The sequence below is a fragment of the Ictidomys tridecemlineatus genome, chromosome 4 (genome assembly GCF_052094955.1).
Source record: "Ictidomys tridecemlineatus isolate mIctTri1 chromosome 4, mIctTri1.hap1, whole genome shotgun sequence".
In the NCBI taxonomy this organism is placed as follows: Eukaryota; Metazoa; Chordata; class Mammalia; order Rodentia; family Sciuridae; genus Ictidomys; species Ictidomys tridecemlineatus.
This window is the reverse complement of record NC_135480.1, coordinates 46,097,398-46,114,019: the sequence shown is the minus strand read 5'-3', so window position 1 is coordinate 46,114,019 and position 16,622 is coordinate 46,097,398. Positions and strand designations below refer to the sequence as shown.

The following is a 16,622-nucleotide window of genomic DNA, read 5'->3' as shown; positions in this document are numbered from 1 at the left end:
AGGAACAAAAGAAAAAGTAACACACTAAGCTTCTTCAAAATTTAAAACTTTTTTGCATCAAAAGATGATACACACACACACACACACACACAAAATTCCTACAACTCAATAATGAAAATGCGAAAAAAAATTGTAGTGGGCAAAAGACTTAGTCATTTCCCAAAGAAAATTTACAAATGACTTAGAAGCACATGAAAAGATGTTCAACATCATTATTTATTAGGAATATCCAAGTCAAAACCACAATATTCCTTGAGATAGAAATTGGAACCCTCATGCATTTCTGATGGAAATGTAAAAGATGCATCTGTGGAAAACAATATGAAACTTCCTTAAAAAGTTAAACATGAAATTTTCAGGTGACCCAGTAATTCTATTTCTAGGTATATTCCCAAGAATCAAAGCAGGTGTTCAAACAAAAAGGTATATAAATGTTCATAACAGCACTATTCACAGTAACCAAAAGGTGGAAACAATCCATTTCCAACAACAGACCACTGGATAAACAAAATTGAGGTATACAATGGAATATTATTCATCCATAAGAATAAAGTGCTGATACATGCAACAATAAGGATGAGCCTAAAAAAACATTACATTAATATGAAATAGGCAAAATAAGCAAATTTGTAAAGAGAGAAAGATTCGTTATTGCCAGGGGCTGAAAGGAGGGAAAAATGAAGAGTGACTGCTCTAAAAGTAGAGTTTTTTTGTTTTATTAATAAGAAAATCCATTTTTATTGGGCAGTTTTTATATATGGCAAAGTAAAAAATATTGAGTTAACCTGGTTATCCAAAATTCACCTTTGAAAAAAGATAATGTGATACTTTCTTACTATATTTTCTTAAAACAACAGAATCATGTTGAAAGTAGATACAAGTTATTTTTAATATAATTATCAAATGTGAATTGAATGTTATAATAGCAAATAAAAACAACAATTAAAAGCTGCCAGTACTTTGAAATTATCTTTTACCTCTTGTGATAGGTTAGATTGAGACTTAATTACTTTTTAATTTTTAAAGAAGTGAATTATTGGGATGATCATGAAACTTTGAGTTCTGAATTTTACTATATAGATATCTAGTTATAAAAGAAAAGTTGCTGTGTTTCAGTGAAAAAATAGAAATCTAATGTAAAATGAAAATTTGTGTTTCAGGATATTTCATAAATCTTTGAGAGTTTCAATTTTAAAACTATCAACAGTACTATGTATTATTAGCTTAGAAAATCCTGAGAAAACAAATAAATGGGCAATTTGAAGGGTAAGTTGATGCTCCTACTTCATGGTTCACACTATTTAGTAGATAATTTAAAATAGAAAACTAATAATTAAACAGATAAAATAAATAAGGTTCCAATTTGTAGTGGGTAGTGGGATGCATTCTTTTTTAAATGAAGGGCTATTTTCCATGACTTTTACTCCAGCTACTTGGAACAAAAGAAAGTGATTGACCATACACACTTTTCCTTATTTTCTTGTCCTATGATCCCTCCCCACTTGTATCTTTAACTGCAAGATTCATTGAGCCATTTTTATAAATTATTCCTAGGTAAGACAGAACAAAATTATGTAAAAAACAACTCCTGGAATAGGTTTGCATAGAAGCTTTTCCTTTTAAAAACTGATTTCTAGGGGTAGGGATATACTCCAGAGGCAGACACAAGGCCCTGAGTTTCATCCTCAGCACTACCAAAAATAAAACAAAAAATGATTTTTGGTTATAGGCCAAGAACATTATACAGGTGAAGGAATTGATAGAAATAACTTTCAAGCAAAAAAGTGTTGCAATGTTAGCCAAATGTTGGTTTAAAAGCGGGTGGGGGATGCTGGGGTTGTGGCTTAGTATCAGAGCACTTGTTTTGCATATGTGAGGCACTGGGTTTGATACTAAGCACCAAATAAAAATAAATAAACAAAATAAAGATATTTTGTTCATTTATAAAAATTTTTTAAAGAAAAAAGTTAATTTCAAAAAATTATTAAAAATAAATCTGGATAGTAGCAGACTTCAAAGTAATTCTATTGATCATAGAATTATAACTTTTATACATATAACTTTCATACATTAAATTTTATACATATAACTTTCATACATATTAATCACTAGAGCTTTACTTATATTTTTTTAAACTATTAAATTTTCCTTTCCTAGCAGTAACCTCTAAATTTGTGGTTCCATCTTAAACAGTTTCTAAAAGGTCTCTTTTGTTCTATAATGACACCTCTAAATATGGCTCATTGCCTTAAGAAACAGATTCTTATACAGCTTTAATGACTTCCAGTAGCCCAGTGACAAATGGCATTAGCCATCCTTTTGCCTCTTCTTGAGATTTATTTTCATCTGAATACTGTAAGATCTCTTTGACAACTTATATGTTTAAATTTTTTTTCTAATCCAGTTTGAGGGTTCCACTTATCACTAAGAGCTTGTCTACTGCCAATGATTTCAACTAGCTGTTTAGCACCACCCAACTTAAAATTATGCCCATCTCCTGGGGGACAAATTTGGTCTCACACTGTGGAGTAATCAACCTGAAATCCTATGTAAATTCTGCTCCTTCACCCAATGCCTGACCTTGAACCAGTGCAATAACACTTATTAAAGAAAATATCACAAGCGTATTAAGGTGTTTTTGCATAAACAAAGATAAGGCCAAGTGGAGTTCCTAGTGCTTTCATAGCATTTAGATCAGATCCTGAAGAGAAAGTATGTTTTGTGCCACAAGAAAATGAGGCTTTTCCCTTCTGTCCAATTTTCCAATTCAATCACTATTTCCAAAAATAGAAATATCACAACACCTGAGAAGGCATTCATTTTGCCAAGATGTTCATAGTAAGAAGGCCAATCCCTTGTCTTCCTTCTGAAGTGTCTATTTCATTTCCTCCTCACAGAAGCCATGAGAATTATTATAAAGTGACAAAATCTTCATTTGATCCAGCAATTGTGTCCTTATAGACAGAGTGAAGGCTTCAATACCTTCTTTCTCTCTGCAGAATACCTTATTATCACAGTTTTACTGTGGGGGTGGAGAAAGTGTTCTGAAACTAGATAATGGTAATGGTTGTAAAATATTACAAATGTACTAAATGCCACTGAATTATGCACTTTAAAATTGCTGAAATGGTAAATTTGTGTTATGTAAATATTATCACAATAATTTTTGGAGCTTTTTAAAAAAACTTATAGAAGCAAGAAAATATGACCAATGACCAGGAGAAAGATTAATCAATAGAAACAGACCCAGAAATGAGAGAGATAATAAAATTAGCAGATAAGAATGTTAAAACAGCCATTAAAATGTGTTCCATATGTTCAAAAATATAGAGAAAAATATAAATATGTTAAGAAAAGAAATGGAAAATGTAAATTGACACAGAACTTCTAGAAAGGAAGAAAATATTTTCAAAAATGAGAAACACATTAGATTGGATTAACAGTAGAACTTGAAGATGTAGCAATACAAATGATTATAGCTGAAGCACTACGAAAAAATAAAACAGAGCATCAAGTCTAACATGCACATATGAGACTCAAAAAAGATGAGAAAGAAGGCAAAGAATACAGACAAAGCTTTCCAAATTCAAATAAAACAATAAACTCATAGAACCACGAACCTCAAAGTCCAGGCAGAATAAAGAAAGATAAAACATATTTAAAAAAAAAAAAAGAAGACACGGGTAAATAATAATCAAATTATTACAAAAACAGCTATAAAGAGAACATCTTAAAAGCAGCCACAGGAGTTGCTAATACATATGACACAGTATACATGGAGCAACAAAAATGAGGATGATAGCAGAGTCTTCATGAGAAGCTATACAAGCCCAAAGACAATGAAGAAACATCTTTAAAATACTGAAGAAATAATCTGCTCTAGTGCCATCCATTTCCCTGCAAATTCCGTGATTTTGTCATTTTTTAGATTATGCTTAGTGAAGCTAGCCAATCCCTAAAAAACAAATACCAAATGTCTTCTTTGATATAATGAGAGCAACTAAGAACAGAGCAGGGAGGAAGAGCAAGAAGAAAAGATTAACATTAAACAGAGACATGAGGTGGGAGGGAAAGGGAGAAAAAAAGGGAAATTGCATGGAAATGGAGGGAGACCCTTATTGTTATACAAAATTACATATAAGAGGTTGTGAGGGGAATGGGATAACAAACATGGAGGGAAATGAATTACAGTAGATGGGGTAGAGAGAGAAGATGGGAGGGGAGGAGAGGGGGGATAGTAGAGGATAGGAAAGGTAGCAGAATACAACAGTCACTAATATGGCAGTATGTAAAAATGTGGATGTGTAACCGATGTGATTCTGCAATCTGTATTTGGGGTAAAAATGGGAGTTCATAACCCACTTGATTCTAATGTATGAAATATGATATGTCAAGAGCTTTGTAATGTTGTGAACAACCAATAAAAAAAATACTGAAGAAATAAAAACTACCAACTTAAGATCCTAAACCTGGCAAAAATATCTTTATAACATGAAGACAAAATAAAGATTTTTCAAACAAATAAAAATTTTGAGAAATTTCTTGAGAAGCAGACATGTACTACAAGAAATGTTAAAGGAAGTGTTTCTGTAGAAGAAAAATAATACTAAATGAAAATCTGTACCTAACAAAGGTATGAATAATGCTAGAAACAGTCACCATACTGGGAACTCTAATAGAAATTTTCTCAACTTCTAATGTTTTCAAAAGAGAATATAATTATGGAATTTGAAGGTAAATGGATGGAGTTGACAAAATCATGCCAAGTGAAGTAAGCCAATTCCAAAAAACCAAAGGCCCAATGTTCTCTCTGATAAGTGGATGCTGATCCATAATGGAGGCGGGGACGGGCATGGGGAAAATGGAGGGATTTTGATTGGGCAAAGGGGAGGGTGGGAAGAGGAGTGGGAATGGGGGCAGGAAAGATAGTGGAATGAGATGAACATCATTACCCTTGGTACGTGACTACAACTCTACATCTTGTACAACCAGAGAAATGAAAAGTTGTGATCCATTTATGTACAATGAATTCAAATGCATTTTGCTGTCACGTATAACTAATTTAAAAAAATAAAAATAATAAAAAAAGATATTTGTAAACGACTAGAGTTCATTATACAAAAAAGGGAGGGGGAGACTTTAACCCATTACTGATACTATCATACCCATTAAAAATGGAGCTAAAAATGAACCATAGGTTAAATATAATTTTTAAAACTGTAAAATTTCTAGAAAGAAATGTAGAGAGAAACAGACATTATTACTTTATGTATGTATGTGACTGTATGACCAATGTGATTCTACAATATATATACTCAGAAAAATGAGAAATTATATCCCATCTATGTATAATATATCAACGTATATAAGTACATTCTACTGTTATGTATAACTAATTAAAACAAATAAAAATTTTTTAAAAATAAATATATAAGTAAACTAATAAAAAACTCTCTGGCTTTGGATTAGATAAAATATCTCTCAAAACTATATACCGTAAAAGAAAAAAAAATGGACATCATCAAAATTTAAAAAATTTTTGTTCTTTGAAAGTCACTGTTAAAATGATGGAGGCATTGGAGAAATGCTATTCAAAAGATTAAAAACATGTACCATTATACTTGAAAATTGTATAAAAGGGTAGATTTTTAAAGTGTACTCACCACAAATAAATGATAAGTGTATAGGATAATGTGTATGATAATTATCTTGATTTAGCCATTCCATAATTCATACAGTTTTCAAAAAGTAAGGTTAAGGATGATTTGGTAAATATCACAGGTCTGTGACAGTCCCATTTTCAGGAAAATTGAAATAGCATTGTATAAAACCTATCCTGAAGGAAATAAAAGTCTTTCATAGATATGAAATTATCTGAGAAGTAACTTCATTTAATATAGAGATCATTTATATAATAATAATAATTAAATTTCATAATAAAAATAATAATTATTAACATCAGTATCAACAAAAAGATTGAAATCTAGACTTTAAGTACCAGAATTTATCATCCTCAAAAATATTTTCTTTATCTATCTTTCCCTCTAGTAACTAGTCTAGCTGTGAAAGAAGGACACTTGAAACAGTATCATTTCAAAACTGAAGTTTGTAAATAACTACAATCTAGGACCCACCTTCCCACCTTCATTTCAAAACTAAAATTTGTAAATAACTACAATCTAGGACCCACCCTTTGAAAACTGAAGAAGTTTTCAAAGAGACATGGATCCTAGAACCTTTAATATAGATTAGCATCTGTTTTGGAATAGATCTTAAATGTCCCCAAATGCCAAGACTTGGTCACCAGCCTATGGTGTTATCAGGAGTGGTAGATCCCTTTGAGAGATGGGGCCTAGTGGAAGGAAGTTAGATCACTGGGGGCAGTGCCCTTGAAGGGGTTACTGAGACCCTCCACTTCTTCCTCTCTCACTCTGCTTCTCAGTCACCATGGAGAGCAGCTTTGCTCTACTATGTATTCCTTACCTTGATGTCCAGCCAGACCCAAAGCAACAGGGTCAACAGATCTCTAAAACCCTGAGCCAAACTAAGCCTTTCCTCCCATAAATTGATTATTTCAGGTCTTTTGTAACAACAAAAATCTGACCAATACAATATGCCTAACTTCAAACAGAATCATGATAAAATTAACAATAAATTTGTAAAAATTCATAACAACAGAATAAACAAGTTTCATTGCTGACTTACAAACTTTTTCATTCATGTCCTTTATCAGTCCTAAATTTTAACACCATTTTATCAATAACCTTATCTAAAAGATGAAAAATACAACTATTTTCTGTCAGTGGAGTAACTAGTGAATATCTTTAACTCTTAAAAATGTTATATGCAACTTTAGTATTGCTATATCCCAATACTAGCCAACAAAAATGATTTACAAGGAAAAAGTAAGGCCACTGTGAACAAAAAAGCAAATAAAAGTGTTTAAACCCCTTTAGTAACAGGTTTCTCAAAGTTAATGATCAGGGTTAAAAAGATTACATATTCCTGTTAGTTATTGGTCTGCAGGGAGCCATACATGAGGAAAAAACAAAAAAACACAACAGAATAACTTTATCCAATCAATTTAGGATTATTTTCTCCTTTCTTCCCATTCTATTTTCCTTTTCTCTTTCAACAACAGTTGAATATCTACTATGTGCCAGGTATGGGAGTTCATAACCCACTTGAATCTAATGTATGAAATATGATATGTCAAGAGCTTTGTAATGTTTTGAACAACCAATAAAAAAAAAAGAACAGTTAAGAAGACATAATACCTGCCTTCATTTTGTTCACATTTAAATTTATTTAAAAGCAGTAACTGCGGAAGCTAATCAGTGCTTGGTTGAAGTCTTTATAATGATTTCCCCCAAATTAACCTAAAACTATCCTTATTCTCTTAACAATTGAACTGTATCATAAATGTTAAGGATTTCTGAAAATATGAAGCAATCATAAACATTCACTTCCTTTTGTGTTTCTGCTAGTTCCTATAAACCATTAGAATTAAAACTAAATCTTTCAAGAAAGAGGTCAGTCTGAACTATTTCAATAAATCCTACACATGATGAAAATAGGAAGGAGGAGAGAAAGATGAGCGAAGAAAAAAACCTGCCAAAATTCAGCAGTTGTATCTCTTTAAAATCAGTTGTTCTGCACGTAGTGATATAATGATGGGGGGGAAAGTAATTATAATTAGGTATCTATTTTGAATCCTCTCTCCATAGTATCAGTATTGAATATCATTTGATTTTGGCAAAAGATGAGGTCATTGACTGCTTAAAAGATGTACAGGACTACTTTTCTGACTGTTTCACGGGGAAATATCTAAAACAGAAAACATCTCCATCTCAATCACCTACTAACCAGTGAAATAATTTGCAAAATTCACAACTAAAAATAAATAAACAAGTAAACAAACAAATAGAATCTATGATCTCAGTAACATTTAAAAATTCAACAATCTGAAAGGAGAAGAATTTTTAAATTTACACTTTAGAAACTTGACAAAGCTAGGAAAACTTATTAAATCTTTCAGTGTGTACATTTATTGAATCTAAATTACCACTAATTAGCTGATCATCTACCAAGATAACTATAATTATTTCTTTTTTAAAATTATTTTTGCTCAGGTATGATGGGTAATTTAAGCATTTAAGTGTTTCTTAAATAAAATGTTATTATAATTATTATTACATATAAAGTCTTAACACATAAAAATTTTTACCAAAGAACTTCATCTCTCAGAAAATTAAATCACTTTAAAAAGTAGAGATATGATGAAAATATTAATAAGCAAAAATGCTTTCTACTACATGCCTTTGAGTAGTTAGGTAAAATTATTAACAAGTTCATATTCACCAATAGTCTAATAATATGTTTTGGTAATTCTATATCCATGAGTTTTTTAAATATAAATACTTCTCAAGATTCTGATCATGATATCTTGATTGTAAAAAAATTACATACCACTTCTGGGTTTTTATGTTTGTAATTTTATGTAAAAGAAAAGACAATAAAAGCTTATCATAGTTGATTCAGAATGAGAACTTAAAAGAATACCCTATCTCTTTATTATATTCTATTGATCTTTACCTCAAGCATCTAACAAAAGGTCCTTAAATGAATATATAATCATCACTAGAAACAGATCACTTGTAATAAGTTCAAATAGCCACAATGGCTGGAGATAAGTCAATTATCAAAAATTCATTACAGCTATATCTTAAGAAAGGAAAAAATCAAAAGCACTGGTATTACACATTCTCAAACCAAGACAATCTTCTGACCATCAATTAAATCTGGCTTAAATAAATGGAAATATGGCTGAAAACCATAGTAAATGTTAAATGCATGCTCTCTAACTAGTTTTTCTCTCAGAAAACATCACATTTTACACACTTTCTCTTACTAAAAGTACTTTATGATTTCTTTTGGCCCAAGTATTTAAATACAATTAAAGGTTAATTATAGCATCCTTTTTGTAGGTATGGTTCAAATATAATCACTGAATTATAAACAGAAGTGAGCATAAAAACATAAGTTTTTAACTTCAGACCAATATCTGTGACATTTCTGTCACATTTAATGTTGATTAAAATATTTAATGTTTCAGATTAATGAAATATCCAGAATTCAACTCATGTAATATGGTTTTGTTTTCAGCAAAAACATTTTATCCTGATCACAAATTTACTTTTATTCAAATTGCTGCTGATGTTTAAACATTATTGTTCTTCAACTGTTTTAATGAAAAGCATAATGTGTAGAATGCATACAAATTTTATTCTGTAAACCAATAATATAATAATTTAAAGGCCTCAGCTAAGAGTACTTTTGAGATCAAGTTAGGTAACTTCATATCACTTCATACCAGGAATTTCTGACTTTACTCTCTGACTTTTCTTTCTTTTTATTTTATTTTTTTTATTTTATTTTTATTTATTTATTTATTTAATTTTTTTGTGATGCTGAGGATTGAAGCTAGGGCCTTGTGTATGTGATGCAAGCACTCTACCAACTAAGCTATATCCCCAGCCCATCATTATTCTTACTTACTATAATCTAACTACCACATATAATTTTTCAGTCAAATGTTTTCCAGGTTTCCAAATCCCAAAACTTCTGATAATATTCTCAAAATGCAATGTTTCTCTTTAGCCTCATTAAATAACCTGTTCACACTAGTAAATATAACTATCATTTTTCATAAAATTTCATCTTTCCATTCCAACTTCCCTTAAATACTGGACAATGTTATCATCAGGCATGTCAAAGTGTCCTGAGTGTAATTAAGTTTGTGTATATACATCCACGTGAAGTGTAAAAACAGGCAAAGTACGGTATATGTATTGCATATGCCAAATTTCTTAAACCCTGATTCTTCTCCAATTTATCTACATTTCTTTTTCTCTCTACTTCACACCCTAAATTCCCCTCTGGAAAATTTACTACTCATTAAATGTATCTAGTAAACCCATTTCCACATCCAGATTTTTTCTGGACTATACACCAGCCTGGAATATCCCTGGAATATTATTGTCTCAGCTTACTTCCTTTCCTTTCCTTTCTTGTGTGAAACTTCTTATGACTTAAACATACATCTTTCAATCTCCAACCAAGAATTAATCTAAACATAAAATTCCATGACTCTTTAACTTACCATTCTGTAATTACCCTTGGCTTACATATAGTTCTCTTAGATATGCATTTCAAATATCCTCATTTCCCACCTGAAAATGTTACAGTTGTTATTATAAGTTATAATATTAGCACCACTATCATTATTTTATTGATTATAATCAAAATATCAATAATATTATCATCATTATCTTTAGCTATTAAAAGTCATGTAAGTATTTCCTGCTTTATGTATCACAAGAAATATTCCCTTTGCAGATCAAAGTATCATCTTATATATTGGGTGATAAGGATATCTGATAAGCAATTCTAGAGCTAAATCATAAGGACTTATTAAGGCCAACTTGGTGACATAATTATCTCAGTCAACTAAAGACCCCTGTTAAATTTCAGATGCTAACTCTGTCCTTCAAAATCAAACCACAATTTCAAAAATTAGTCAACATCTAAGATTTTATTTTACACAAAATTTTCAACTATCAAGAAACTCTGAAAATACTCCTGACTTAACTAGATATTTTGACATCATGTAAATGACCTCTAGAACTAAGGCAGGAAGAAACATCCTGGAAGAATAGTTTCCTAAGCAGTAGTTATAAAACAACTTGGACAGTTTTATAAAGTGTTTGCTGGCAAAAAATTTAAGATATTAAATAATTTATTCTCAATTCTCCAATCAACTGTCTTCATAAACCAATTGTCTTGGGATTCACTTAGAAAACTTTCCTGCTACCACCTGGAAAATTTTAAAGCTTTTATCTGCTAAATATTCTCCAGAGAGACATGATCTCTCTTTCTGTGCCTGTTCTATAAGAGATGCTAGGAATCAGTTCTCATATTACTCAAGTCCTATTGACTAAGGTCTAAGTGGGAAAATAAAGCAATTTGGAGCTGAGGTTGTGGCTCAGTGGTAGAGCATTTGCCTAGCATGTGTGAGGCACTGGGTTCTATTCTCAGCACCACATATAAATAAATAAAATAAAAGTCCATTGACAACTAAAAAATATTTTTTTTAAAAAAAAGCCATTCACTGTGAATTACAACTCTGCAATTAAGAATTTAGTCAGGTTTCTAGTACATCCTTTTGAGAATTTCTGCCCAAAGCAGAAACCTAATTTCACTGTGTCTGTTCTTTGGCAAGACTTGCAACATTGTAAACATGGTAAACTGAGAAGGTAAGGATAAGGCCCTTATTTTTCTACTATGATCAGACCAGTACTTTAATTCAGGGATTGAATGAACTAGTTGTAAAACTTAACCCTTACAAGCAAACTAGCCTGCTTAGCAATACAGTAAGTGTACCCTCTTCTGATTTTCCATATGGAGCGCCAATTTAAAAAATGAGAATTCTCAGCTAAATAGCAGCTTTTTCTTTCAAAGTAAAAAACAAAGCCACTCTCAGAGTGCTTACATTTGTGATACATCTGTAAAAAGTGATTTTTTAGCATCAGAAAGCATTTTAATTGTAGTAAACTGAACAATGCTGAAATTGTTTGAAGAGGAGATTAAATTTAATGAAATTCACAAACAACCCCTTTTAGAAAGTAACAACAATTTTTTGAACATTAAAGAGGAGCTCATTATATCAAGACAACTCCACTGTAAAAAGCAGTCTGACTTCAATCACTGCATATCTACATGTTAATGAACTTGCTGTATAAAGCAATGACTGAACAGAAAAAGTAATGGAAAGACTGTCTCAATGCGTATTTGCTGGGGGGGGGAATCTTCTTTAATCAATAAACACCTTTTCACAAGTACCTTAATAGTATCTGAAACTCTTTCAAACACACAAAAAGAAGATGATACTTGAAAGTTTAAGGCATTACATAGCTTACACTTTCTCGGAATGTTCATGCGCTGTCAGCATCACTGTTCCAAAGACTTTCAAGTTGCAACAGACAGATACAGGCTAGTACAAAGTCTTTGTCATAATAATTTCATTGCTGCCCGCTGATCAAACATAGACAAATCTAAAACTGAAAAATGAGAGCCAGCCAATGACCTCTGATTAGAACCACAAGTCTCAAATTTAACAAAATGCCTCTTTCATTGCCCCTTAGTGCCAAAAAGGAAGGTGTGTTATAGACTGAAAAGAATAATCAATACACCATTTACAACTGTACAATAATTTCCATTATTCAGTTAGAATTTGTGTTTGTAGCAAGTTAGACACAGGTTTTCAAAAATAGCTAAATCAAAACAGAAAAAAATGCATTTTTCTACCTTTAAAACAAATAAATCACTTTATCCCTACCTCTCAAGTCACTTGCTACTGGCTTTCATGCCTTACGTATTGTATTTTACTAGGCTTTCCAAAACTGTAATTCACACGATATTTGTTGCTATTACTTAGAGTCTAAGAAATGTTGGCAATACTTACTTTTTTTTTTTAAAGAGAGAGTGAGAGAGAGGGAGAGAGAGAATTTTAATATTTATTTTTTAGTATTTGGCGGACACAACATCTTTGTTTGTATGTGGTGCTGAGGATCGAACCCGGGCCACACACATGCCAGGTGAGCTTGCTACCGCTTGAACCACATCCCCAGCCCAATACTTACTTTTGAACCCTTAATTTTCCTAGACTATTAGTGTACTCTTCAAATGCATGTCTATAAAACCCATTTTAATTAAAGCAAAAGTCTGAATTTTAGTTTATTTTGTTTTTCCTTTTTAATATTTTTGGTCAAGAAAAATGTTTCAGACTATAGCCATAGTTAGCATTTTGATGCCTAATATCAGACTTCCTTAAGAGCAATGGCTCAAGATTGTTAAAATTGAAAACTAGAATATATAGAGATAGATGCCTGCAAGCTCTATAGTGAATGCCTTACAGTGATCTCTTTAGGCCATAACATTGAAATACTCTCTTACTCTTAGACTAGAGGTCTTCACATGTAATTAATTGCCAGTGCCTAGCAACGCGCCTGAAACGTAACAGGTGCTTGGGATTACATAAGTATATGTGACAGGCCTGTCACAGGAATATAAATATATTTTATTATATTATAAATATATGGGCTGGGGATGTGGCTCAAGCGGCAGCACACTCGTCTGGCATGCGTGCGGCCCGAGTTTGATCCTTAGCACCACATACCAACAAAGATGTGTCCGCTGAGAACTAAAAAATAAATATTAAAAATTCTCTCTCTCTCTCTCTCTCTCTCTCTCTCTCTCTCTCTCTCCCTCTCCTCTCTCACTCTCTCTTTAAAAAATAAATAAATAAATATATTATACATAATATAGATGCTATATATAATATCGATATTATATGTATTATATATAATAATATATATTTTATATAGATATCTATATGTTTATTATATATTATACAAATATATATTATATAGATATGTTTGTATCACATATATATTTGCATATAGTATATATAAATTGGAAGGTAAGAATTAGACAGGTGATCGGAGGAAACAGTCTACTTACATACATACAATTCAAACTGGAAGGAAGGAAGCAACAAAAGAAGGCAGGAAGAAGGAAGGAATAAGAGAAGGGAGTAAGTAAGAGACGGCATACAGGAAAGGGAAGTGATCTACAAAAATCATGCTGTCAGGACTGCAACTATGTATTGCAGAATACATAGTTCAGATTCTGCACAGAACCTGAACTTCTACTGTCAATGACTGCAACTTTACTGCCTCACCTGCTATAAATAAACAGACACACACATGCCCTGACAAATTCTGAGATATGAATGTAAGGACTTAGCTTAGGCAAACAGAAAACTCATGACTTCATTCGGTTGCCAGATCAACTGACCCAAAGAACTCAAAGTTTATGAGGGCAGGGGCTTTGTCTAACATACTACTATATCCTCAGCACTTAGATCAGTACATGACTAGAATAATATATATTTAATTAAATTTGTTTTAAAATTAATGTTGTCAACGTTAGTATTTTCAGGTACCCAAATAGACTATAATTTAGGGTGGCAGTTCTCAAAATATGGTCATGGAACCTCTGAGGATCATTTATCTTCAGAGTAAATCCAATAAGGATACAACCAACATTATTACAAAACTTTAAAATATATTTAATTTCCATATGCCCTGGTGGAGTTAGGATCTTGCCCTTGTGATAACAAATTCTGGAGAATAAATGACACTATGTAGTGTTGAAATTTGTTCAGTCTAAAGATATTTCTAGTAAACTTATGGTAACTCCTTCTGAGGAAGAATAAGTTATCAGCTAACCCTATTATATTTCACCCATTCAGGAACTCAACCAAACTCAAGAGTTCCCATTGGTTTTCAGAGATCCCCAACACTCAGCCTTCAAAATGTTAACATCCAAATAGTATCTAGGATACCCACTAGGATGGCTATAATTTTTTAATCGAAAATAGGTTAGAAAGGATGTGGAGAAACTGGAATCTTCATACAGTTTGCTGGTAGAAATATGAAATAGTGTAGCCACTTTGGAAAACAGGATAGCAATTCCTCTAAAAGTTAAATATGGAATTTCCAAATGTCCCAAAAACTCCATTCCTAGGTATATATCTAAACTAAATTGAAAACAGGTGTTCATCTAAAAGCTTATATACAAATGTTCATAGCAGCATTGTTCATAATTGCCAAAAGGTAGAAACAATCCAAATATCCATAAATAGATGAATAAACAAATTTTCATACACACATATAATGGAATATTATTCCTTAGTAAAAAAAAGAAAGTATTGACACATGCTTTAATGCAGATGAATCTTGAAAACATTATGCAAAGTGAAAAAAGAACCAGGCATGAAAGGTTACATATTGTATGATTCCATTTATATGAAACATCAACAGGTAAATCCATAGAGACAGAAAGCAGATTGGTAGTCACTAGATACCAGGAAAGAGGAAGGAATGAGAAACAACTACTTAATAGGTATTAAGTTTCCTTTTCAGGTAATGCAAAAGTTTGCAAAACAGATAGGTATGGTGGTTGCATTCAAATTGTACACATAAAAAATATTGGAGAACCCTTCACTTATTAAAAATTAATATTCCCTCTTTTGTGTTCCCATAGCACTTTGTCCATTACTCCATGAAAATATCATACTTTATAGATTCTGAAAATATTTGATGCCTTTCACACTACCCACCTTTACTCTCCTAATTACCACTTACCTCTACCTTCCCTCCCTTTCAATCTCTCCTCTCCAATTCCCTGGATATGAGTTTATCCAAGGCAGTAAACATGTATTTTTCATGCTTATATCCTTGTTACCTGACACACTGCATATGCTCAAAAGAACAAATGAAGAAATAAATTAATAAGTGCAAGGTAGATCAGCATATTACATCATAAAGGTTGAAAGACATTATCAGATTGTCTTCTGATTTTTGAGGTGGGATCAAACCTCAAAATAAAATAAACCTCAGTTTAGGGTGTTTGATTGGTGATCTTTTAATCATGCCAAGCTGACTGCAATTTTTAAAGAATTTTTTTTTATTCTTAAAAAATCTGAAATTCAAATTAATTTTTATATTTTTAATTTTTAGCTAAATAAATATATTAGATTTTTGCAAGTTAAAGCAAGGGATTATTAATGATAGTGGAATGTGATGATCATTATTATCCAAAGTACAGGTATGAATACACAAATTGGTGTGAATATACTCTATATACAACCAGAGATATGAAAAATTGTGCTCTATATGTGTAATAAGAATTGTGATGCATTCTGCTGCCATATATAAATAAAAATTAATTAATTAAAATGAAAATTAATTAATTAACTTTTAAAAATACCTCAAAATTAAGCAAAGCAAAATAGTAATGCAGTTAAATGGCCAAAGCTCACTTTATTCACTGGTGCCCACTTAAAAACAAAGAAATATGAATATCAAACAAAACAATTATTTTTTTAAAAAAGAGAGAGAGAGAATTTTATTTATTTTTTAGTTTTTTCGGTGGACACAACATCTTTGTTTGTATGTGGTGCTGAGGATCGAACCCGGGCCGCACGCATGCCAGGCAAGCGCACTACCACTTGAGCCACATCTCTAGCCCAACAATTATTTTTTTTAATGTCCATCTAATTATACATTAAAAGAAATTATTTTAAGCATAAGAATTATCAAAAATGATAACTGGATCGTCCCTTTAACTGAATATTTCCACCAAAAATTTTAAAAACTGTGATAAATTTGTCTCTTGATTATAGCAATACACTCAGTTCGTTGCCTAACCAGTCTATTATTTAAATAGATCATTTAGATCTTATTTCTCTTATTTTGTATGATCTTTAGAATAAGGTCTGGCTTGAATATTTTCTTCTGTTTTAAGTAAAAAAAAAAAAAAAAACATGGCCAATTAAATCAAAGTAAACTGAAACTAAAGTAACCTTGAAATCTTAACTCACATCTCAGTAATTTAATTTTTTAATGCTATATCTGAAGATGAATTGTTAACTTTTGGATGTGTTGGCATTTACCAGATATATATTTATAAATGTTATAAAAATGTAAATTGGAGCA

At 31.4% G+C, this 16,622-nt stretch overlaps 1 protein-coding gene and 1 pseudogene across 10 annotated transcripts in view; both read right to left on the bottom strand.

Annotated features, from left to right (window-relative positions):
- The window catches only part of Sox6 (SRY-box transcription factor 6), a 580,734-nt gene that overhangs the window by 527,304 nt on the left and 36,808 nt on the right, over positions 1 to 16,622 (bottom strand). The window lies entirely within an intron of this gene.
- On the bottom strand, positions 2,517 to 2,820 carry LOC101972387 (ethylmalonyl-CoA decarboxylase pseudogene; annotated as a pseudogene).